Raw genomic sequence first — 25,589 nt, 5'->3', positions numbered from 1 at the left:
TGAGCACTAAACAGAATTTGTAGGTCTTCCATTTGAATATTAATCCAAGGAAATAAATACATAGCTTTCTTCTGAGAAAATAATCCATGAATGACATTTATAAATTATTTATTGAACATGTTTGACAAGTAGCATATAATCTCACTTATAAAAGGAATCTAATGAGCAAAATAAACTAATGAGCACAAGAGAACCAGAGACATGGAAACAGGCAACAGACTGACAGCTGCCAGAGGAAAGGGGGGAGGGGAATGGTGGAAAGAAGGGGAAGGGACTAGTCAAAACACATGTGTGAGTGACCCATGGACGTGGACAATGGTGTGGGGACTGACTGTGGGAGTGGGGGTAGGCTTGAAGGAGGACAAAGGGGGAAATATTTAGACAACTGCAATAGAATAAACAGGAATAAAAAACTCAAAAAAGTGCATTTTAACATTTAATGTTAGAGTGTATATATTAAAGATACTTACTAGATTTACATGTTATTCAAATGCTGATATCACGCCAAAACAAAGTTTTAAGTGTGAGAGATTTTTTTAAAAAGGTAAGAAAGCTCTTACCTGTATCACACTGTTCCTTACAACTGCCAGTTGCAATCAAGCAGAACTCAGCATGTCTGGTCTTCACCAGCACAGAATGCAGACTTTCTTAGAAAACCCCATTATCCCCTTGACTTAGGGCACCCAGTCCTCCCAGATGCATCGACAGCCTTAGGACTGATTTCATTCTCTTGATTGGAAGGGCTGATAACATCTAGCAATTACATTTGCTTGTTAGTGCAGCTTTTTACAAAGAACTAAAGTGTGCCTCTGCCTGTCATTTAGACTCAGTCACACTGGATTTATATAAAGCAGAGTGATAATTTTAGATCTTTTCAAATTTAAAAAGCTTTATTGCCACCATTAGCACATTCATTAAAGTAGCATTTAATTATGAGATGGGTTTTTATGTATACACTGTATCAAATTAAGCTGAATAAAATAACTTTAAGCCTTCTTACATTAAGTGCTTTTCCATTTCACAGGTTTTAAGAAAGTAATTCTTAATTTTTCAATTATTTTTTAATTAAGTACTCTCTGTAGGAATGGTAATTACCTGGATACTTTGGGAAAGACAAGTAGAGATTAATCAAAGTTGTAAAGATGTTCTATAGGGGTCATTTAAAAAAATTCTACACAGAAGCAAGCCAGGATTTCCTCTTTTTCTTTATCCCGATTAGCTGCCATGCTGCAGATCAGGGTCACAAAGGCACAAGCCCAGGAAGGCCAGACGGGAATAAACAAGGGGCATGTGCCCGTGGAAGGCAACGGAGGCAGAGGCACAGAGGTGGAAATGGACTGCCGTGGCTCAGCTCAGGATCACAATGGCTATTTAGTTGCAGCCAATTGGAATTGTAGGCCCAGCGTTGACAAATGTGCGTATTTATGGAAATTCTTTATAATTTTTAAATGTCGACAACTAATTCAAATTAAAGGGAAAATATATTCTATAGGTTATTCTGTGTAGGCCAAAGGGAAAGTAGCTACCACCTAGATTCAGGCCATTGCCCATCAGGTGCAACATGTGATTTGAAGTGAAATGAAATTAGAAGACAAAGGTAACAGAGAGAAAGAAAAAAATAATACAATAAATGTCAGCAATCCTTTGGTTGCAAGTGACATAAAATTCAATTCCCATTGGCTTTTCACACGGGGAGATATTTACTGTTTTATGTAAGTGAAAAATCCAGATGTAGACAAGATTCAGGCAGTTCTGGATTAGCTGTACAAATGATGCCAGTGCATGTCTCTGCATCCCTGCCCTCGGCCTTCTGAGGTGTCTGCTCCATCCTCAGGCTGCGCATGGTGACACTCAATAGATGCAGACTTGTCCATTGAAGTCGAAAGTGTCAATAGCTGCCGTGATCCAGATGTCACACCTTCACACATACCTATAAAGAAAAGAAAGAAAGTCTTTAGCTCCTGCAGAAGAGACAGTAAGTTTCTCTTTCCCCCAAAAGGGCTTAAAACATGTCTCTTTGTAACTACCTTTAATGAAACTGTGGGCCCTATCTTGGACCGCTGTGGCTAAGAGACAGAATTGCCTTTCAACTTCAGCTATTCAGAGTTTTAGGGGCTCTCCTTGCACAATCCTACTTAACAATACACAGCTGACACTGGCAAAGGGGAGTTTTATAACATTTTTTTTAAGGATTACTGCTGTAGGGAAAGTGTTATATAGACTCAGAGTCACATTTGTTATCCACCAAATTAGAAGAAAACCACCAAGGAAACTGAAAGTTAACTACCTAATTTGGGCAAAAAATGTAAAAAAAGATGGAGCCAATAAATGTCTTGACGTGAGAGTGTGAGGATCAAAGACAGTCATTGTGGGGACCTGAAATGTGAGGACAGAGAACAGCCACTGTGGAAGAGCTAGAAGAAAGCATAGAAGAATTATTATGTTTGTCATATGAAAGTGAATAAGGTCTTTCCAGTTCCCACACAAAATTCAGAAGCCATAAAGGAGAAGCTAAAGAAATTTGATGACACTAAAATTTAAAATTCTACAAGTCTACGATAATATAATTTTATTAAATATAAGACAAGTAACAATCTGGTAACATTTGAAACTCATACATACTTGTGACTCATTGACACACAAAGAAACAATATCCTTAATCTTTAAAGAGTTCTTACAAATTGAAAGGGAAGATTAATCCACTGGGAAATTTAATATGTTATTAACAGGAAAAAATAACTTAAAATATTAAAAAATGCTTAACTTCAGTCATAATTATTTTTCACATTATTATTCACATACCAAAGAGCAAAAAGGCTGGTATTACTCGAGGAGGCAAAGCTGTGAGGAAACAGATCCTTTCACGAATGAACCCTTGATACGAGTAGTGTAAAGTGTGCAATCTTTTCTGAAGAACATTTGGTAGTATCACTCAAAATTAAAACATACTACTTTATGACTAAGCAATTGGACTTCAAATATTGCATCTGTCAATGAAGGCCCTCAGTCAAAAAGCACCAAAAATGTACCTGCAGTTGAGCTAGTTGGACTTATTACAGTGATGGAGGGAGAACATGTACCACAGGGAACTGTGAGGTGTCTTAGCAAGAGGGAGTCACTTCTAATTTCTTGTTAAGGGAATTTAGCTTCAATTGAATGATTCAGGGGAGAGGCTAAGGTATTGGGGCTTTGGCCTGAGCTAGATGGTGTGAGACTTGGGATAAATCTATGGTTATCTCAGGGCTTTTTTTTTTTAAGATTTTTTAAAAATTTATTTTTAGAGAGAAGGGAAAAGAGGGAGAAAAACATCAATGTGTAAGAGACATATCAATTGGTTGCTTCTCACATGCCCCCAACTAGGAACTGGCCTGCAACCCAGGCATGTGTCCTAACAGAGAGATGAACTGGCAACCTTTTAGTTTGCAGGCCGCCACCCAATCCACCAAGCCACACCAGCCAGGGCTGGTTATCTCAATCTTTTCTAGAGGGAGGGCAGACCAGAATGAGGCTAAAGCTGTAATCAATAAAAAAACAGTCTTGTTAAGAGGAAGAACAAGGGACATTTGGTATTTTGTTGTTTATCATGACCCTATTTTTGTCCGAAGTAGTCTTGTTGTTGACTAATTTTGCCATAGATTCAGAGTGGCTTTGTGTGACCCAGAGCAGTACCATCTACTTGTGAGTGCCACACCAGCTTCAAACAACACTAAGGCCTAGCTGTTAGTGATGTCAGGGTCTGTCCTCTTCCTTCTCATATCTTAAAGAGATGTTTCCACTTATTCAGAGATATTTATCTACAAAGATGTGCACTATAGCAATATTTATGGCAAAGTACTCACCAGTAGCAGAAAGATGAAATAAGTTATGATTGTACCAGTACAACAGACCATTATGCAGCCATGAAAATGATGTGAACATGTGCTGATAGGAAGAATTCTAAGATATTGTTAGCTGACAAAAGCACAAGGTATGAAATAGCATTTGTTACCATTTGTGCTGAAAGCCATTAGTGCTTGACAAAGGGGACAAGAGCACACAATGGAGTAAAGACAGCCTCTTCAATAGATGGTGCTGGGAGAACTGGACTGGTACAGGCAAAAAATTAAACTAGACCACCGACTTATGCCATACATCAGAGTAAACTCAAAATGGATAAAAGACTTAAGCATAAGTCACAATACCATAACAACCTTAGAGGAAGACAGGTAGTAAAATTCCAGGTATGTTGTCTTGCAATATTTTTGCTGATAAATCTCCCAGGACAAGGGAAACAAAGGAAAGAATAAGCAAATGGGACTACATCATATGAAAAGCTTCTGCACAGCTAAAGAAACCATCCTCAAAATGAAAAGGGAACCCACTGTATGGGAGAATATATTTGCCAATGATGCATCAGACAAGGGCTTAATCTCCAAAATATGTAGAGAATTTATATGACTCAACACTGGGAAGAACAACAATCCAATTAAAAATTGAGGAAAGGACTCGAATAGACACTTCTCCAAAGAGGACCTACAGATGGCCCATTGACACAAGATGCTCAGCATCTCTAGTCATCAGAGAGATGCAAATTAAAACCACAATGAAATACTGCCCCATACCTGCCAGAATGGCCATCATTAATAAATCAACAAACAATAAGCTCTGGTGAGAATGTGGAGAAAAGGGACCCCTAGTTCACTGTTGGTGGGAATGCAGACTGGTGAAGCCACTGTGGAAAACAGTGTGGACTTTTCTCAAAAAAACTAAAAATAGAACTGCCTTTTGACCTGGCAATGCCACTACTGGAAATATATACTAAGAATCCTGACACACTAATCTGAAAGAATATATGCACTCCTGTGTTCATAGCAGCACTATTTACAATAGCCAAGATTTGCAAACAGCCTAAGTGCCCATCAGTAGGTGAGTGGATAAAAATGCTGTGGTACATTTACACAACAGAATACTATGCATCAGTGAAGAAAGAAAGCATTCTTACATTTTACAACAGCATGGATGGAAATGGAGAGTATTATGCTAAGTGAAATAAGCCAGGCAGTGAAAGGCAAATACCGTATTATCCCACTTATAAGTGGAATCTAAGGAACAAAACAAACTAATAAGAAAAATAGAACCAGAGGCATAAAAACTTAGAACAGATTGACAGCTTTAAGAGGGGAATGGGGATCTGGGGACTGGTTGAAAGAAGGGGAAGGGACTAGTCAAAGAACATGTATGAATAACACGTGGACATGGACAACAGTGTGGGGACTGACTGTGGGAGTGGGGGAGCAGGCTGGGTGGAGGGAGGCAAAAGGGAGAAATTGGGATAACTGTAATAGCATAAATGATAAAATATTTAAATTAAAAAAATAAATATGTAGATATGCTCTTGGGAAAAAATGTCATTAGTGCTGCTTGTTAAATACTTCTCCTCCAGCCCCCTTCCAGCTCCACGATAGGAACACCACTTCCTGACCCCTTTGTGTTGTGACAGGGACATGTCACTCATTCCTGTAAATGAGTTACCAATAAGCAAGAGTCCATTCTGCATTGTAACAGTTACTTATTGGCCCAAGGGCCTCAGTAACTATATTCGCCTTTGTCATGGTTAATGGCAATTATCCAGTTGGAAATCTGGGTCCTAGGATAAGAAAACCATGAAGTGAAGTCTCCAGCCAACCTGTAACAGAGATGCAACATTTCTTATTGTTTAAGCCACTGAGATTATGGGACTATCATAACCACAGCATAACCTAACAATAATCCTGGCTAACACAGAGTTAGTACCAGAATTGGGGTGCTATAATAACCAAGAGTATGTGGCATCAGATTAGGGGTTGTGTGGTGGTCACTGAGACAGCTTTTCTTTGAGGCTATGAGGATGGAGATCCATATGGTGCAGCAGTGAAATATATGGTACAATTGTCACCAGAATCAAAATTAAAAGGCAATTAATGTACCTATTAGAGTTAAAGCCTCAGGGGAAGAAGTTGTAAGACAAAAATGTTAGTAGCAAGTGCTAGTTTCTGTCGACTGCAATTGGCAAAGTGTTACAGAAAAGACACAAGCTAAGAATAGAATTAGCTGTTTCAGAAGCAGGAATGTAGCTGCCCTTTCAATCTGTAGTTTCAAACCATCTTCTGCTTCAGACAAGTTCTCTTGATTCATATTTTCTAGTATTTGTCCTCCCCTATTGCTTTAGTTTTTGACCTCAGGATCTCCTTTTATGTAGTGTTGACATTTTGTGGGGCCTCTCACCTGTAACTATCACTGTCTCTCAAATACTTTTAACATCTTATTTCTTTTCGACTTTTTACTTTTTACTTGATCTTTCTCTTAAAGCATTCATTACATTGTTTATCGCTTCCCTCTTGTTTTCTTTCTGGACTATTCTTAAATTCTAAAATAACTTTTGTTTCATTAATAATTTTCTACAGCTGTGAGCTTAAATTTTAATCTTCCTATTCCTCTGTTGCTTCTCCAATTGTTTCATTTCCAAATTTTTAGAATTAAGATTGTATTATTTCATAGCTATTAACATTTGCTTAAATTGTTTTGTTCTCACTTTGAAAAATGTGTTTACAGTCTTTGTCTGTTTTTGTGTTCAGGTTGTCCTGGCAGGCACTCATTGCCTGTAAGGGCGTTCTTTTGTTCCTTTTCCTTCTTATCATAAAACCCTTTTTCTGTTGTGCTTTTCATATATTACACATGTTCCTGTATTAGAAAGAGAGGGATCAGGGTAGATTTCTTAACTGCATGGCTCTGGGACTCATCCTTCTGTTATTTTCAAAATGTGTTCAAAAACACATCTGACATTTTCCCCAGATCTGCTAACTCTGGTTCCATTTTCCCAGTATTTCTCTTTACCTTTTTTGTTTCCCTATTGGGATTCTAGTCTCAGTACTTTTTACTTGATACAGGATTTGATACTGGAAGGGATTGTAGCTGATTACTCTTAAGTGTTTATACAGCCCAGATCTCCAGCACCATCCTGCATACCTAGGTCTCTTAACTCACTCTGTGAATTAAGGTCTGTAAATCTTCCCAGTTCCAGCAGCTAACCTCTAATTGCCCTGATGAGTTTACTGGTTAGTACCTGCTGGTAATCTAGGTGTCCTTCGGCTCTGGGAGCATCAAAAACTTCTTTGTCTTTCCTCTGCTTTCGCTCACAGCATTGTTGTCACTATGTGGTTCTTCTTGGTTGTGATGCTTGGTCTTCACCCACTTACACCTTGGGGTTTAGAATTAGCCTGTTTTTAGTTCAGTGATAGATGCTGTCATGTGTTTTTTACTTTACTATGCCAGTTCCTATACCTGTTTGTATAGGGAGATTCAGGGGTATTTACAAACTCTTGCCACTATCTTCCCAGAGTCGCCTACCACTGAAAGTTTAAAAATCTTTCATGGTTTTGTGCTTCTATATATTTTTATTCTTTCTGAAGTATATACTTTATGATATGTAGTTAGCATGTGTGCACATGCATGTAACAGTACAGCCATATGGCATGTTGAGTGGGAAAAAGCTGTAAATCTCAACTTTGTAACTATTGTAAGTGACTCGGATCTCATCGTAACCCTGAGGCATCCATGCTTCAGTCTCTCATCTATATGCATTCAGGTACTACACACGCAATGAGGGGAGGATGCCTTCAAAGCGAGACAATTTCAAATTTCAGGCAGAAAAACATCAGTATGAACCCGGGAACATCTGTTTGTTGCTACTGATTTTATAGATGAGGAAACTGAACTGCAAATGGTGTTACTAGACATAAGCATCCTTTTTTTAAATGTCAGCAAAAGTACTGACATAAAAGGAGACGAATTACACGGGCCCTTATTAGCTAAATGTATACAGTCTGAGCATGAAAATAAGACCAATGATAATAATTATTTGGACAATTATAGTAGTTCACTAAACAGATTGAATCTAAGAAAGTCTAAGTTCCTAATAATAAATAAGAAAAGTTTATATAAGATTACCAAAAAATTTATTATATACAAGAAAAGTGAGTGAATATAATAGAATTTGCTTAATGTTTTATTGATCTGGATATATAAGGAATTGTTAATATACAAAAGTATTAACTAAATATATTTCTATAAAGTTTAGGTTTGCACTTTCTTCTATCAACACAGAGTACATTAGAAGGCAAGTTATATGAGCAAAAGTTGATTCAGTAACAAGCAAAGGAAGGCTTGCTCAACACTTACAATTGCTGTATTTTTCAGACTATAAGATGCATCCCCCAAATTTGGGAGGAATAATGGTTGTTAATGCTGCTGTTGAGTTCTGTTTACATTTACTTTGGTGAAATATTATGTTATTAAATATCTTACCATATTTTTTGCTTCAAAAATTTTTTTCCTATTTTTCTCCTCTAAAACCAAGGTGCATCTTATGGTCCAAAAACACAATAATCAGATTCAAAGGGTGTCCACAGCTACTCAGCTTCCGCGGTCACACACAATAGCCAAGTAAAGGGAGGGTTTGACAGAGTGCTCTAAAAATGATAAATTAACCAAATGTACAGAAGAGTAAAGCTGACTATGCAGACACAATCCCTCATCTCCTAGGAGCTGGCGGTTCTTGATGGTCCAACTAATTATAATGAAATACTAATAAGAAATACAAAAGATTTTAATAGTACTAACAAACCAGGCTAATATATCAACACGACAGGGCATTGGGCAGGGTAAAATTTAGGAGAATTCCTTTCTCCTTGGAAAGGTACCAAGTCTCAAAAATTAAGGCTTTCATAAAGAAAAACATTAGAAATCTCAGGAAGTAATAATGAGAATTTTACTATAAAAAGGAATTTACTATTGATTAGCAGCCTCAAAATCATGTTAGATAGCTCAACCAGGGCCATGTCCCAACTAAGAATTAAACTCACCAGGCAGGGGTTTTAGTGGAAACCTAGGGAGACAAGACAAGAAATAATAAAAATAGGAGAAGAATAATATAGGGCATTTTTATTTTGGTTTTAGAATAAACATATTCATTAATTTTGTAATCACAGTAGTAATGTCCTGCCTATTTCTTAAAAGTGTATACAATATTAAAATTAAACTAAAATATAAAGTGTTTAAAAGTGTTTTTTATGCAAACAATATTTAAAATTTAGAAGAAATTTTTGTTAAAAAATTTGTTAAATTCATGTATTTGTTTTATTAATTTTTGTAAGTGATAGCTAGAGGGATTTTTAAATGGGTTATTTATTAAAATCATAAGATTAATAAAAAAATATTAGTGAGTATGACTCTACCAACATAAAACCCATTATATAATGGAAACTATTAATAAAGTTCTACTCAGGGGAAAGCAAAAATTTAAAAAAGTAAACAAATAAGTAAACAATAAGGTTGGTAGTTTGAAAGAAGCATGCTAGAGTGATGCAGCAGAGCCCTGGAGATGCATTCATTTGGACTGGGTTCATGGAAGGCCGCACTGAAGCTGTGATGTTTGGGGTGAGACCTAAATGACAAGAAGACACCAGTCATTCCCTGGTTCTCTGTCCTGTTCTGTATGTCTGTCCTTGTGCCAGTACCAGACTGCTTTTATTACAGTGGTCCTGTAGTACAGACTGATATCAGGAGATGTGATACCTCCAGTGTTGTTCTTTGTTCTTAAGATTGTTGAGGCTGTCTGGGGTCTTTTCTTGGTTCCATATAAATTTTTGAAGTATGTGTTCTAATTCTGTGAAGTATGCCATTCATGTTTTAATAGTAATTGTGTTGCATGTATAGATTGCTTTGGGTAGAATAGCCATTTAAATGATATTAATTCTTCTAATCCATGAGCATAGTGTATGCTTCTACCTCCTCAGCTTCTTCCTTTGGTGGCCTAAAGTTTTTAGAGCACAGGTCTTTTACCTCCTTAGTTAAATTTATTCCTAGATATCTTATTTTTGTTGTTGTTGTTGTTGTTGTAATAGTAAATGGAATTATTTTCTTAGATTCTCTTTCTGATAGCTTGTAATTGGTGCATAAAAATGCCATTAATTTCTGGGTATTAATTTTGTATCCTGCTACTTAGCAAAGTTCATTTATTGCGGCTAGTAGTTTTTTGGTGGAGTCTTTAGGGTTTTCTATGCACAGTATCATGTCATCTGAGAACTGGTGTACTGTTAGTGGGAATGCAGACTGGTGCAGCTACTGTGGGAACAGTATGGAGTTTCCTCAGAAAACTGAAAATGGAACTGCCTTTTGACCCAGTAATTTCACTTCTTGGGAACATAATGCAAGGATCCCAAAACACCAGTACAAAGAATATGTGCACTTGTAGGTGTACAACAGTGCTATTTACAGAAGCCAAGATTTGGAAACAGCCTAAGTGCCTGTCAGTAGATGAATGGATAAAAAAGCTGTGGTACATCTACACAATGGAATACTACACAGCAGTAAAAAAGAAGAAGCTCTTACATGTTATACCAGCATAGATGAACCTGGAGAAAATTATGCTAAGTGAATTAAGCTAGTCAGTGAAAGAAAAATTCCACAGATCTTGCTTATGTCTGGAATCTAATGAACATAATAAACCAACAAACAAAATAGTAATAGGAGTTTAGGTGCATAAAACAGACTGACAGCTAGCAGAAAGGATGAGGGGGTGGACAGGATGAAAAATGGTGAAGGGATTAACCAAAGAACATTTATGCACAACCCTGGATACAAACAACAACAGGGGATTGGCTTGGTGTGGGGAGAATGTGGGGCTGGGTAGAGGTGAGGAAAGGGAGAAAAGGTGGGAACAACTGTAACCGCACAAACAATAAACAAAACCTTAAAAATTTAAATAAATAACACCAGTCATGTAAAGATCTGTGGCAGAGATTTCTGGGGGATAAAAAATCAAAACCAGGTGTCCTACAGCACATGTTCTTTGCTATATCTGAGGCTCAGAAAGAAGGCCAGCATGTGGGAAAATGGTATCAGAATGGTAGGAGAATGAACCTGTTCGTGTAGAGTCTTGTACATGTAGAGTTGTGTAAGCTATAGTAAGATGTGTACGTTTTATTCCTAGTACAATGAGAAGTCATGGGAGGGTTGGACAGAAAAGGGTCAGGAACCAATTGACTTGTTAATCATTGTTCCTATTTAAGAAATAGATTGTTTGGAAGGAAAGTCCCAAAGACCTGTTCTTCCTTTACCTGGACCCTCGTTAAAACACTGCCGCTCCCTTGCTCCATGAACCTTTCTACGCTCACCTGAAAGGAGCTAATTTCTTTCTTCTTTACACTGGAGACACCATGTTGCTACTGTTTTATGATATTTGTTATATTTAGTCTTGCGTTTTAGGAAGCTGTTATGTTTCGTTTTCCCCTCAAAAGTCTTAGAATGTGAAATTCTACAGAGTAAGAGTTATATCCTGTATATACCTTTACATTTGTAATGTGCTTAACTCAGCGGTTAATAAAAAATTAAAATTATACAACAAAGGAGTAAGAATTTATTTTTCCCAGTGGCAATACATAGAATCAATTACTCTATAGCCAATATAAGTGTTGAGAGAGTTAAAAATAAATGACTGTTTGTATGACATTAACAAAGTTTAAAGAACGTGGGAAAAAGGATGTCTCTACTCTTTATTCAGGACCAATTCAATGTCTGTTCTGCAGAAAATAGAGAAAATAGAACTATTTTTTAACATTTTTATGGGTTTAATTAGTCTGGGTAGAAATAATATAGTTGAAAACATTGTTGTCAGTTTAACTGAAAATTAAAGTTTCTTAGCAAAAAAAAAAAAAAAAAGAGCCCTGGCTGGCATAGCTCAGTGGATTGAGCATGGGCTGCGAACCAAAGCATCGCAGGATTGATTCCCAGTCAGGGTACATGCTTGGGTTGCAGGCCATAACCCCCAGCAACCGCACATTGATGTTTCTCTCTCTCTCTTTCTCCCTCCTTTCCCTCTCTAAAAATAAATAAATGAAATCTTTAAAAAAATGAAGAAGCAAATAGTTTCTGCATTCTTTGTTGGTGAAAAAAATTCAAGAAAACACCTCATGGGCAGTGTTGAAAGTACAGAGCATCATATCACATATCAGAAGAGAGTGAACTGTACAAAGGAAAGACAGGACTAAGGAGAGGTAGTAGCCAGCACGGAATGGTGAGTGAGGATGAGAAGGAAGACAGCAAAGGGACACGACACAAGGCCTGCTAATTCTTTAACGATGCTTCTAAGTAGGGCAAGTGATCCAGATCTTATAACCAGTAAGGTATAAACTTGTTGGCGTGGGTTTACTTACCTGGGGAGAACTCTCTGAAGTTAGAAAAACACAGTTTCAGAGCAAACAAAAACAATGGGAGCATTAGTTATCCACCCGAGGCTTATATTTTATACATGAGGCAGTTGAACTGCAGAAATATGAAGCAGCATGCTGAGGTCTCACAGATAAGTCATAGAAACACTGAAATTTGAACCCAGATTTCCTAATTCCAGTTTATTGCTTTTGGCAATATGCTCCGCAACCAAGATAATTACAATTTGTTTCCCCTCTTTTGGTCATAGTTCTCTATATCTTGCAGGGGGAAGGTGATTAATTTATGTCAATTTGCTGCATTCTTTGGGGACTGTTGGTCAGGTCTCTCCTGCCCCCATCTAGGGCTTGAGTATGTGACCAAATGCTTGAAAGATCTGACTCACCCTCCCGGGCTTTGAGTCCTGAGCCCACTGATGGTGGGAGAGGGAAACTGATGAGGCTGAGTCATCCAGGCAACAGCAAGCTGATGAGCCTGCCGCAAATTCAGCTGCCTGGATTCCAGGCGCCACCTCATTCTCACTCTTTATGAGCCCAGGTCTTTCATTTTCCTTACGATGTTCTCATTTCTTTTTGTTGTTATTATATTTCTAATCTTTTTGCTCAGTACAGAAGCATTCATTTCTTTTGCTTACAAAAAATGCCAATTGCTGCTATGCTTCCATTTTTAGGAATAAAACATGTCAGGACAAAAAAAAATTAAAGAAATAGTAAAAAAGGGAAGGTAATGACAGACTGAAGATTTATAAAATAAGACTGAATCAGAATTTCAGTTTAGGGGTATGCGTCTATTCATTCATATTCTGACTTAATACACATTAAGTATTTATTCTGTGGCAGACAGGCTGAGATAACAACCTGTGGGCATCAAATGAGCAGGAGTAAAGAGATCATGTGACATGTGCCAGGGATTCAGTGGGACAGCCAGGAGAGAAAGTGGGGCCCATGAGTAAGGACTAATGAACTGGAGTAGGGAGCTGTCAGCACAGGATCTGCAAGAACACTGAGCTACTTGGATCCCTGGAGCCACTTTATTCTTACTGCTCTTGAGCTTGGTTCTTACACTCTTTCTTTGACTCTGGAAATTCTGAAATTGATCTCTGAGTATAGGTCACAGTGCAGTCTGTAGGTAGCACTAGAATGGAAGACACAATGAGAATATTGTATTCCTTCCATCTATTACCCAGGCCCTGAAGCTCTATTAAAATGTCACTAGAAAAAATGGTCCAGGAGATGTGACTGGGATTCTTGCCTGATTCTGCATTTGGAGCCCCTGAGCCAGACAGTTCATCTCTGTGGACCTCGCTTTCCTCTTCTGTCCAGTGAAGAAACAACACTGCTCTGTTTACCTCCTGAGTTGTGAGAAACATGTGAGAAAATGGAGGACATAGCTTAGTAAATTGAGAATAAAGATCAAGAGGTAAATGTTACTTTCCCTCTGGCATCACTTCTAGCTTTCGTTATGAACGGCTATTTCTCAACCATGGCAGAGTGAGTTTTAAAAAAACAGTGAGCTAAAGAAAAGGAGATCGTGGCTCCACTGCCAGCTTCAAAGGGTTACACAGCTCCTAGGAATGAGAACAGAACACAGGTTCTGGGAAGAGAATTAAACTTCGAGAAAGGTTATCACATGACTGAGAAATTAGCAGAGTATTTGTTCAGAAAATGTATGTATTTTCACTAGAAATGATTTTTTGAGGATGAGAATATATTGTTTATTTCCAAATTCCATGCATCTAGCATAGGTTTGTCATAAATACATACATGTTGACTAAATGAATAAATGGAATTTGCTTTTGCCTTGGCCTGAATGCTGGCACTCGCCCAGTGTCACACCCACATCCTCCAAAAGCGAGGTGCTGTTCAGAATGGTGAACTGCTTACAAAAGTGGGCCTTCTGCCTATCTGCAGACCTGTAGTTCTACAATTTTATGTCACTGAAGTGAAATTCTGGGTATATGGAACAAAAATGGTAATAAATTAATAGAAATAAAGGTAAGGTACCAATATTTTATTAGAAAATTTAACTCCATGGAAATAGGAATGAGAAAGAGAAGTAGGGAAGGAGAGCAGAAAATGAAAGTGATGCATCACCAAGCCACAACCTTTTCACTTAGGCAGCTGGTTTCTTGGCTTCAGAGATGTCTTCAGAGTGTCATGTGAACCACCGTGTCCCAGACCAGTCCACAGACAGGGAAGGAGAGAGAAGGAATGTTCTGTCAGCTTCTTCCCCTCCCAAGTCTTCCATTGTGCAAGTGCACCGCACATCACAGCACCTTGAGATGGGTGGTGCACCTATCTGGGCAGCTTCTGAAACCCCTGCAGGTTCAATAAAGCCACTTGGTCAGATTCTTCTTGCCCGCTGGTACCATGCTTCAGCCTCTTCAGTGCAGTAGTTGAGGAAGCAACTGCAGCAGAGACCTAGCTCCAAGACTGTGGGAGTGGACTGAGCCATGCCAGCGATGCTCTGGGCAAGAAGTCAAGCAGCTGGCTCGCAGGGAGAGCAGGGAGACTGCATGGATCCGGAGACAGTTTTAATGGAGTCCCGGGCACCTCCCAAACACCCTGCTTGAGGAATTTCACCCAGCACAACAAAGGAATAAATGTGAGTGGCAGGAAATAGGGAGGCAAACTGAGGATCGATGGCGGGGAGAATGACAGCTATGGAGAAAGGCTGGAGAGCAAGCAATGCATGTTGGAGTGGAAAAAGGGAGGCCTCTGTATGAAACATGTTAACAAGAAGTGCCGTCTTTGATGTTTACAATCAGTTTAAGATATGATACAATCAAATTGTTCAAGAAAAAAGAGAAAGCAGTTAGAAACTCCAAAGTAAAACTAACCAAAAACCAAATTCTGATAATTGGTTGTAGAGATAATTGGTTATACAAGCTAATAACCTTGAAAATCTAAAAATGAAAAGTACAACTATTAGAAGTTAGACTAAGATAAAGAAATGAAGAGATGAAAGGAAAGCTAGAAACACTCATACTTTCACCTCACAAAGTGGGGATTTGAGATAGTGGTGATCAAAAATATGAAGAAAAAATGAGCACCGAGAAGAATTATTTCAGAATAATTATATCTTTAAAATATAGTCATTGGTACATTCCTAGCAGGATTTATCCTAAGAACAGAAGAAAATCATAAAACACATTGAATAATATTATATAATGATATTTTTATAATAATATTGCTATCATGATACTGAATCTATTAATCAGATGTTGAAGGACAGAGAAAATAAATAATTATGTTGTCTTTCAGAACCAATATTTATAAATTAAAAAACAGAAATACAAAATTAAGAAAATTAAGGAAAAGTCATGTGATGTTTTTATTAGAATGTTAATACAGCTTGTTTATCTTTATCTTGCTAAAAATAATAAAAATATAACACCTTATTTCATTTTTAAAAGATTTTTTTCATGTATTTATCTTTAGAGAGAGGGGAAGGGAGGGAGAGAAAGGAGAGAAACATTGATGTGCAAGAGAGACATTGATTGGTTGCTTCTTGCACAACCCCCACTAGGACCTGGCCCACAGCCCAGGCATATGCCCTGACCGGGAATCAAATTGGTCACCTTCTGGTTTGCAGGCAGGCACTCAATCCACTGTGCTGCACCAGCCAAGGCATCACCTTATTTCATACCTGTCTATATTGAAAAAGCCTAAAAAACAATGCCAAACGGGCACAAATGAGCAACCCCAATGCCCAGATTTTGGTCTCTAAATATAATTTCCCACTAAAAAGATCTGGGACTCCTTCTAAAACTGATTCTAGATCTATGGCAGATAAAGCACAAGATGATCCTAGGATATCTTACTGGACTAAAAAAGCAAGAAACCAAGACTATAGAGGTCACGTCAAAAGATCTCAACGGCCAACTTGAAGTTCTCAGTAGCATGAAATGGAAAAAATTAGCATAAAAAATAACAATGACTGCACTTATACAAAATAGATCAGATGTTCTAAAATCTGTGAATTCTTCATGATACTAAAATCAAGCAAACAAACAAAAAGGCAACCTCAATGGTTAGCTAGGGCACCACCTTATTATTCTGAAAGTTGGTAAATAAATAAAATAAACCAAACACTTTTCCTGCCTTTCTTATACAAACTATGTTTCAAAGTACCAAAGAGTAAATGTGGAAAAATTCTTTACGGTAGAATAGATAATTCATGGGAAGAAAAGACATGGGGGAATTAAGAAAATCAACAGTTTTCAATTCTTCATGAAATTATAATAGTGAAAAGATCATCAGTAGCTGCTAAAACCATCAGGCAAAGGTTGATGGGGACTTTATGGCTGTTGCATTAGACTGAGATTGCTTGAACCCACTGAGTAATCTGCCCCTCACTGAAAGGGGAGCAACCAGACCTGATGCCTTATTCTAACTTTGAGTGATGCTGTCGCAAGCACACAGTGCCATCCATAAAATATGGTTGCCCAGTAAATTTGTTTTAAAATGTGAATTTAACTAAGCCTCTGAATCTACCAGTTTTATAGAAAGCATTTAAAGAACCACACATTAAGCAACACTGTGATATGACACACCCAAGTTGGCCATTCCATGTTTCTGTTGTCTTTTCAATGTGAGGACACACTGCTAACTTGAACTACCATGGGAACTCTATAGTGATTACTCACAAGGATTACAAATATATTGTCATTGAAGTCCAAAGTGATCTCAAAAAGGGTATCTGACCTGCATTTGTTTACTCACGCACCTAAGATTTATTGGCCATCTTCTACAGGTCCAGCCCTACATTAAGAGCTATTGATTTAGAAATGACCTTAGAATTTCTGGATTTTATTCCTGGATAAAATCTTGGAATTCCTGGATTTTATTGTAGTTTCCTCAAAGACTGGGCCTCCTTTCTTGTACATAAATTAACCATGCAGAGGTATTTAGAAGAAAGTAGTAGAAAGAGCTCTGACCTAGTTATCGAAATATCTGGTAGCTGGTAAAGTAAATATTAGACATAATCTGGGGTCATGTTAATGAGTATGTTAGGAGTCCTAATTTTGGAAATTAAAATACGCACTTTTGTATTTTATCATAACATGGTTTATTTTCAATTTGTTTATGGTTTTTTATTTGACAGTTAAGTTTATAGAGAAATATTGAAATTAAAAGAAAAATCAGAAAACCCTTAGAGTTTAAACATGAAACTTTTTGAATTTGATACTAGGTATTTCATTTATAGATATTAAAAAAAGAAAAACTATTGCAGATAAATCATTGTAGGATGAAAGTCCACCAGATGTCATTAGTCACAAATGGGTTTCTAGGAGAATCAGCTGATTCTTAATAGTTTTAAAAGAAAAATAGAATCTCTGGAATTTCAACCTCATGTGACAGAATCCAACAAGGACCCCTGCAGTGGATGCTTTTCTATACCAAGCGAAGAGATTATATGCAGCTTTGTCATGTAATCGGAGTAATACATCATTTTAGTAGAGAGAATTCAGTTTCATCATTCTGTCCAATAAGTAGTTTTCTATTATCTTGGCTGGAAAGAAAGCTCAAGAGAGTCCCTCATCTTTGAAATGATTTTGAAAAATAACCCTTCATTTTTTATATAATACATTTTTTAACAAATTGACTAGAGTTAGGAGAATTGGGGAGAATAGGTCCTCTGAACTTCCTGGGCTTAGGTGAGAACTTAAGTAGCTTTCAAAAAGTAGACTTTTCTTATATGAGCCCTCCCTGGGCAGCTTGAAAGATGACTCTGCACTTGAACTTGTGCCAAAGTCCAACTAGCAGAGGAAGAGACCAGTCTAGCCATTGGAATCTGGCCAAATGACTCTAACTTGCACTGAGGACAGTGGCGAGAAGCTGGAATGAAGAGAAGACATCATGGACATGGACAAGAGTGCGGTGATTGCTGGGGGCTCAGGTATAAGGGGACTAAATGGGAATGGACAAAAACACAATAAAGATTAATTTTTTAAAAGAAGACATGTGAGATGGACTTACTGAAGATACCCTGAGCAATTAATTGAAGCATGGGAGAATCTTTTGAGGGAGGGAAAGCTCTAAACAGGGGATGTAACTATGGTAATATGATGGATAATCTTGAGATTATCTCCCAGGACCCCAGTTCAGGGAATTTCCTTTTATCTCAGTCCATCCCCTAGGTTGTCACAGGCACTGTCATCACAGAGCTGACTTTGAGTACCGCCATTGTGAATTGTGGCTCTGAAAGCTCCCAGGTAGCCATGCTTCCTCCACACACAGAGAAATACAGAGGTAACTGGCCAATAAGGAGAAAAGAGGAATAATAAAGCAGAGGCATTTTTAAAATGAGAGAAAAGGCATGAAAAATAGAGGGGCAAAGTCCTGAACACTAATATCCTGAAAAATGTTTAACAATCAGGTCCCTAGTTAAAAAGAAAAACAAAAACAAAAACAAAAGCACACATTGTAGCATTTTCCAATTTCTGTGATATAATTTTTTTTTACCATGGCTGATTTTATAGTACTAATGAGATGTCACTGAATGTGAGATGGAAAGAGATTCACAATAACACACCATTACATTGTGAAAGGGTCAGGCCAGTTTCCAACCCGCTGGACTTCCCATGACTCAGTTGTCCTGATGTACTCGGTAGCCCTTGGCTTAATCAAAACTCTCTCCCTTCATGCTCAATAGACATCTGGCACCAGCCACAACGGCCTGGTGGTCAGACTGACACTCCTGTACCTGGGCACTGCTCACCCTTTACCCAACTCACTGTCTCAGCTCACATACTGGAACACTGAGGCAACCACCCAGAAGAACAAGAGGCTAACCCCTCCCCTATCCCACCACAGACCCCATGCTTTTTCTTTTAAAAACCCAATTCTTGCCTGCACTGCCCCAGGGTTGCAGTTGGTCCAAACTCAGCCCTCCTATAAGCGCAGCATCACATAAAGGCACTTGGATCAGATCATCTGGCTCCTCCCACCTCCATCTCTCACACATTTTTAACACATAGTATTTCCAACATACAGATACAATAAATGCAAACAATTTCAAGAGCATAGATAATAGAAAATATTGAGTAGATACTAAAGTTGATAATAATAAAAAAAATTAGAAAATGGTAAGACCTCATTAGTTAGTACCTAAATAATTTACTTAACTGTAAGTCTGTTTAATTTTTAATAATTGCTGTGTTTTACAACCAGCTTACAATATTCTTGAACTTAATAACTGATGCTACTGAGCTGGTAGCACTGAAGAAGAACAAGAGGTTAACCCCTCCCCTATCCCACCACAGACCCCATGGTTCCTGTGCATTAGAGATCCTGGTTGTAGTTGCCTTTCAAGTCCAGAAACCTCATTCTTGTCCTTGTTAGTTCAGTGCCTTCATAACAAATCTCTCTCTCTCTTTATATTAATATACATTAATATATTATATACCTCTGTATATACTATACCATATATTAATGTATTTATTTAATATCTTCATCTATAATATTTTATATAAAGAAGTATATATACATGTATGTATATATAATATTATATATCTTTATCTTTTTTCAATTACCATTTACATTCAGTATTACTCTGTATCAATTTCAGATGTACAGCATAGTAGTTAGATGATTATGTACTTTTCAGAGTGGTCCCCTCAATATTTCAAGTATCCACCTGGCCCCATACATAGTTGTTAAGATATTATTGACTGTATTTTCCATGCTATAATTTATATCTCTGTGATTATTCCGTAACTACCAATTTGTACTTGTTAATCCCTTTATCTTTTTTACCCAATTTGTACTTGTTAATCCCTTTATCTTTAGTCCCCCAACACTCCTCCCCTCTGTCAACCATCAGTCTCTTCCCTGTATCTATAAATTTGCTTCTGTTTTGTTTGTTTATTTTGTCCTTTAGATTACCCATATAAGCGAAATTATATGGCATTTGTCTTTCTTTGTCTGACTTATTTCATTGAGCATAATACCCTTTAAATCCATCCATGCTGTCACAAATGGTAAGATTTTATTCTTTTTTATGGCTGAGTAGTATTCCATTGTGTATCCATACCACTGCTGTTTTATGCACTTGTCTATTAAGGGGTTCTTGAATTGCTTTCAGTTTTCTGCTATTGTAAATACTGGTGCGATGAACATGGAGTGCATATATTCTTTCAAATTAGTGTTTTGGGTTTCTTTGAACATAGTATTCCCAGAAGTGAAATTGTTGCGTCAAAAAGCAGTTCTGTTTTTAATTTTTTGAGGAACCTCCATACTGCTTTCCACAGTGGTTGCACCAATCTGCACTCCCATCCACAGTGCACTAGGATTCTCTTTTCTTATCATCCTCTCTGGATACTTGTTTGTTGATTTATTGAAGATAGCTATTCTGACAGGTGTGAAGTGGTATCTCACCATGGTTTTAATTTGCATTTCTCTGATGATTAGTGACATTGAGTATCTTTTCATGTCTATTGCCACTTGTATGTCTTCTTTGGGGAAGTGTCTATTCAGGTCTGCTGTCCAGTTTTTAATTGAGTTGTTTGTGTTTCTGGTTAAATTGTCAGAGTTCTTTATAAATTTTGGATATTAACCTCTTATCAGATGTTATCATTGGTGAATATGTTCTCCCATCCTGTAGGTTGTCTTTTCCTTTTGTTGATGGTTTCCTTTGCTGTGCAAAAACTCTTTAGTTTAATGTAATACCATTTGCTTGTTTTTTCATTTGTTTTCCTTGCCTGAGGAGATGTATCAAAAAAAAAATATTGCTAAGAGAAATGTCTGAAATTTTACTGCCTGTTTTTTTCTAAGAGGTTTATGGTTTTGAATCTTATATTTAATCCTTTTATCCATACTTGTATATGGCCTACAGAGGTGGCCTAGTTTCATAGTTTTGCATGTATCTGTACTATTTTCCCAGCACTATTTATTGAATAGACTGTCATTACCCTGTTGTATGTTTTTCCCTCCTTGTTCAAATATTAATTAACCATATAAATGTGGGTTTATTTCTGGCTCTCTATCCTGTTCTATTGATCTATGGGTCTGTTTTATGCCAGTACCATGCTGTTTAGAGTACTATGGCCTTGTAATATAGTTTGTATATATCTTTATTCTTATCTATCTCTATCTTTCTATCTCTCTGTATATACATATGCTAACTCACAGCTAGCTGTTTTGGCTCACAGGACAATTTTAAAGGTAGTAGAAAAAGAAAATATGTACAAGAAGCCTTCAGTAGTACTTCTTTTTTACTGATTCCTTGTATATTGTGGTTAACATTTTTATACAAACTAACTTCAGTTTTTTGTCCTCATGGGTGCTCCTACTGATCATCTCCTGCCACCAAGGCAGCCACAGTAGTTTTGCTCATAAATGCCCTCAGGGCCAGTGAGAACACATCTGAGAAGAAGGCATGGCTCATCTTCCAGGGTTCAATTAGGCTTTTTACAGTGTAAAGTATCAGTATTCATCTTACAAGTAAGCTTTTCTATTATAGAAGGTAGAGTTTTTTAGTGATAACAAGTTTTGATGATCTTTAGAGTTCTCTGAGCAGTGCTTATGCACAAATCAGAGAATGAGGAGTGATTTATGACAATGTGAGAACAATTGCCCATCTCAAAGAGATAGGAAAGCTAGGCTCATAGTTAGTAAGGGCAGATCATAAAAGACATGGCCAGACCCTTAGACTGTGGCTTCCTGAAGGATGCTCAAGGTTTTCCCATTTCTGGAGTAGGGGGTAGTTGTGTACCAGCATAATGAACAAAGTTCTGTTCTGCACTGAAACTGAACTATCATAGTTCTGATAGAAATCCAGCATACATTTGAGAGTCTCCTAGAGTATAAGAGGCCACAAGCTTCTGCAAAGTACTCTGCAAGATTTCAACATTGTCCTGAGAAGTAGAATGACCAAGAAGGATGTACCAGTGCCTGGGTCTAAAGACAGCCTCATAGATTCCCTGAGCCCCAAGGAAAAGAGAGGAAATGCTCAGGCCTGTTAACTGGAAGAAGCCTAACAGGTCAGGGAAAGGATGCAGGATTTGCATTCGTATTAACCAGATACTATTGCAGGACTGGGGATGTTGGCAGTGAACGCCACCCTGAATTAGCCCAGCAGAGGCCAGGAAGAATAGGAGGTGGTAGTTGAATCCACGTACCAACTTGCCAGAATAGGCACTGTCTCTATAAATAAGCTTCCAGGAACTGATCATGGCTCCACAGAGAACAGGAAATAGAGAAGGGATGAGAAACAAAGTCTGAACTATAACCTCAAGGTGACTAAATTGTCACCTTGGCAATTGTGACCTGTGACAGTGGAAGTGATTGAGTTCTCCTGAATTGGTAAAATTTTATTGTCTACACTTAGAAGACACAGGCCTTATGAACAAAGTTGCATTGTGCTGTGTATAGAGATACTTTAAAAGTTACCATTTTCACATTTGAGATTTTAACAAAATGATTATTATAAATCAATATTTCCCACTGACAATTTCTGGTTAAGTTTAGAATCAGGAAGAGGGATCACAGGATTTGGGACTTAGAGCCTACGTATTCCTTGCCCCACTTTCTGCCCCAAGGTCTCCTTAACAAAAAACCTGGAGTGTGAGAACCCCAAAGTACAGTGTTAGCTTGTCTATGGAATTTATCCATTGCTGTGGGGCTGTATTCTTTTCCTACAACTATATCAGATCCACGAATACTTGTTAGAACAATAGTCTTCCCATCCAGTTTTGATATTTCCATCAGCATTTGAAGACGGCAGTAAGTCCACAGAGAAATTGTCCATTCTAAATATTTTAGTCTGAATCCAAGGTAAACGCTATTTTTGAAGAAAATATTGGACATTTTTTAAGAGAAAGAAATGAAGGAATCAAGGACTCACCTATGGAGCTTATAAAAATACAGATTCTGAAATTCATTTGCAAAGATTCTGATTCAGATTCAGATTCTGGTTGAGAATGAGTCTCAGAATGTTCATATCAACAAGCAGCTGCCTCAGGTAGCAATCTTGCAAAGAAAGGAACCAATGCTGCCAATCTAAGTACAAAAGTAGTTTTAGACAGATTTGGGGCAGTTTATAGAATTCAACAATAAGATGAAGAACCAAGCTTTGCAAAGGACAGAGATTAGGAAACTCAGGTGATCTAAGTAACAGGAATGTAACAGAAGAACTTAAAAAAGTTTTGCTGGGGTACTTTTATCCAAAAAAAATGTTATATTCTATTCAGTCTCTGCCTCAGTGTTTGAATATTCAGACTCCAGGAAAAGCATCTGATAGACCAAGTTTGGCTCTTACATCCTCCATTTGGGGAGGGAAGCCCCACACATTTTGACTGGCAGCCCCATCACAGGGGGAAGGTAGGTCCCAATAGTGGGGGCTGTTACTAGAAGAATAAAGACTTGATGATAGGAAGGCAAAACCACAGTTGTCCATCATAGCCCCCAGGTAACTTAAATGCAGTAATGAAAACCACATGCTTAGAAAGATTGCCATTCAAGAGTCAATGATGATAATTGTATTGGCCTCCTGAGACTGCCATAGCAGATGACCACAGACTCTGTTACTTAAAACAATAGAAAATTATTCTCTCATGGTTCTGGAGTCCATAAGTCTGAAATCAGAATATACTTCCTTTAAAGAATCTACAAAAGAATCCTTCCTTTCTTCCTGCAGCTTCTAGTGGCTCCAGGCCATCCTCGGCCTGGGGCTGTGTAACCCAAGTCTCTGGCTCCCTCTTCACATGGCCTTCTCCCCTACGTCTGCCTCAGTGCATGTCTCTTTCTAGTCTCCCTCTGCCTTTCCCTTACAACAGTGCTCTATTGGATTTGGATTTAAGGCAAACGCTGATTCTGGAATGATCTCATCTCTAGATCTTTAACTTAATTACATTAGAAAGGCTTTTTTCCCAAATAAGGTCACATTCCCAGGTTCCTGGGTTTCGGACATAGACTTATCTCTTAGGGGCCACCATTCAACCCACTACAGTGTCCTGAAAGACTTTTGAAGCTATATAATCAATTCCAGGGATGATATAACATAGCATAGAACTATAAACCAAAGCAAAACGTAATAGGTGCTGAATAACATTGAAAAAAAGAAAAAGAAAAAAAATCACTGGGACTGGAGTGAAAAGGGTAAGCACACTTTTTGAGGAAATGAGAGAAGGCCGTATGGGGAAGTGGAATTTCCAACAGGTAGATATGATAAAAAGTGTATTCCAGGCATGAAAAAAAATATGTGGACAAAGCTCTGGAAGCTGAAAAGGGAAAAACATGACCAACAAATTATGTTAGTGTAGGTGTTTTAAACTGAAAACATACAAAAACAAACATAACACAAATTTGAACAGAAAATTAATTAAAGGATGTTGAATACTTCACAGAGTCTCCAGGAAAACAGAATCAGACTTGGAAACCAGAAATAACAAACACACAAAAACTGATCTCATGACGAAATCGTGCCTGCCTGATCCTTCACCTGATAACTGCATACAGGTGGCCACACGTTACACCACTGCTATCTGTGCTCACAGCTACTAGACTCTGCTCCGTTCCCCTCTTGTACCGCCAGAAGAAAAGCAGTGTTATCAAAGATTAGCCCATGTAGCAGGGATATTTCAATAAAGGTACCCTATAATATCCAACAGGTAGATATGATAAATAGTTCCCAGGATTGTGACCCCATGACCATGATTATGTTAGATTACATGGTACAATGGATTATGTAGATGTATTTAAGGTTACTAATCAGTTGACCATAGGGAGACTATCTGGGTAGGCCTAATTTAATCAATGAGCTTTAAAAAAAAAAAAACAGGGAGTTTTTTCTAATCAGTAGTAACTGGGGAAGTCAGAGAGATCTGAAGCACAAGAAGAATCTGGTGTGCTGTTTCTGACTTTAAAGATGAAGGGGCTATGGAGAAGGACCAGGGATTGATCTCTAGAAGCCAAGTGTGACCTCTGGTTTACAGCCAGCAAGGAGTTGGGGACCTTAGTCCTTCAACTGTGGAAGCTGAATTCTGCCAACAATCTGAATGAGACTGAGAGAATATTCTTCTCCACAGCCTCCAGATAAGAGCCCAAATCAGCCCACACCTTGGTCTGACCTGTGACACCCTGAGCAGAGAACCCACACAGGTCTTCCCTCTACCTACCCGGAAATGGCACAAATGGCTTGAAGCTAGAAGCTTACACAATCAAATACTTGAGCCCACAGAAAATTTAGTTGCTGTTTAAAGCCTTGGCGTATCTAAGTTACTTAATAACATAATTAAATAGAAAACATTTCTTTGGCCTCTGTTATCCAAAAGTTAGTCATCAAAATTCTGTTCAGGCCTGTTTAGGAAAATCTACCTGCATATTTTAAGATTAAACCAAAGT

General features: G+C 37.8%; 1 long non-coding RNA gene across 1 annotated transcript; it reads right to left on the bottom strand.

Annotated features, from left to right (window-relative positions):
* Positions 1 to 422: 422 nt before the first annotated feature.
* On the bottom strand, positions 423 to 12,360 carry LOC118498996. Its single transcript, XR_004901500.1, has 2 exons — positions 12,231 to 12,360; positions 423 to 1,930 (listed from the first exon to the last, which is right to left on the bottom strand). It is a non-coding gene; the product is annotated as an uncharacterized LOC118498996 (long non-coding RNA).
* Positions 12,361 to 25,589: the final 13,229 nt, after the last annotated feature.

The sequence above is a fragment of the Phyllostomus discolor genome, chromosome 2 (genome assembly GCF_004126475.2).
Source record: "Phyllostomus discolor isolate MPI-MPIP mPhyDis1 chromosome 2, mPhyDis1.pri.v3, whole genome shotgun sequence".
In the NCBI taxonomy this organism is placed as follows: Eukaryota; Metazoa; Chordata; class Mammalia; order Chiroptera; family Phyllostomidae; genus Phyllostomus; species Phyllostomus discolor.
This window is presented reverse-complemented; position numbering and strand designations above follow the sequence as displayed.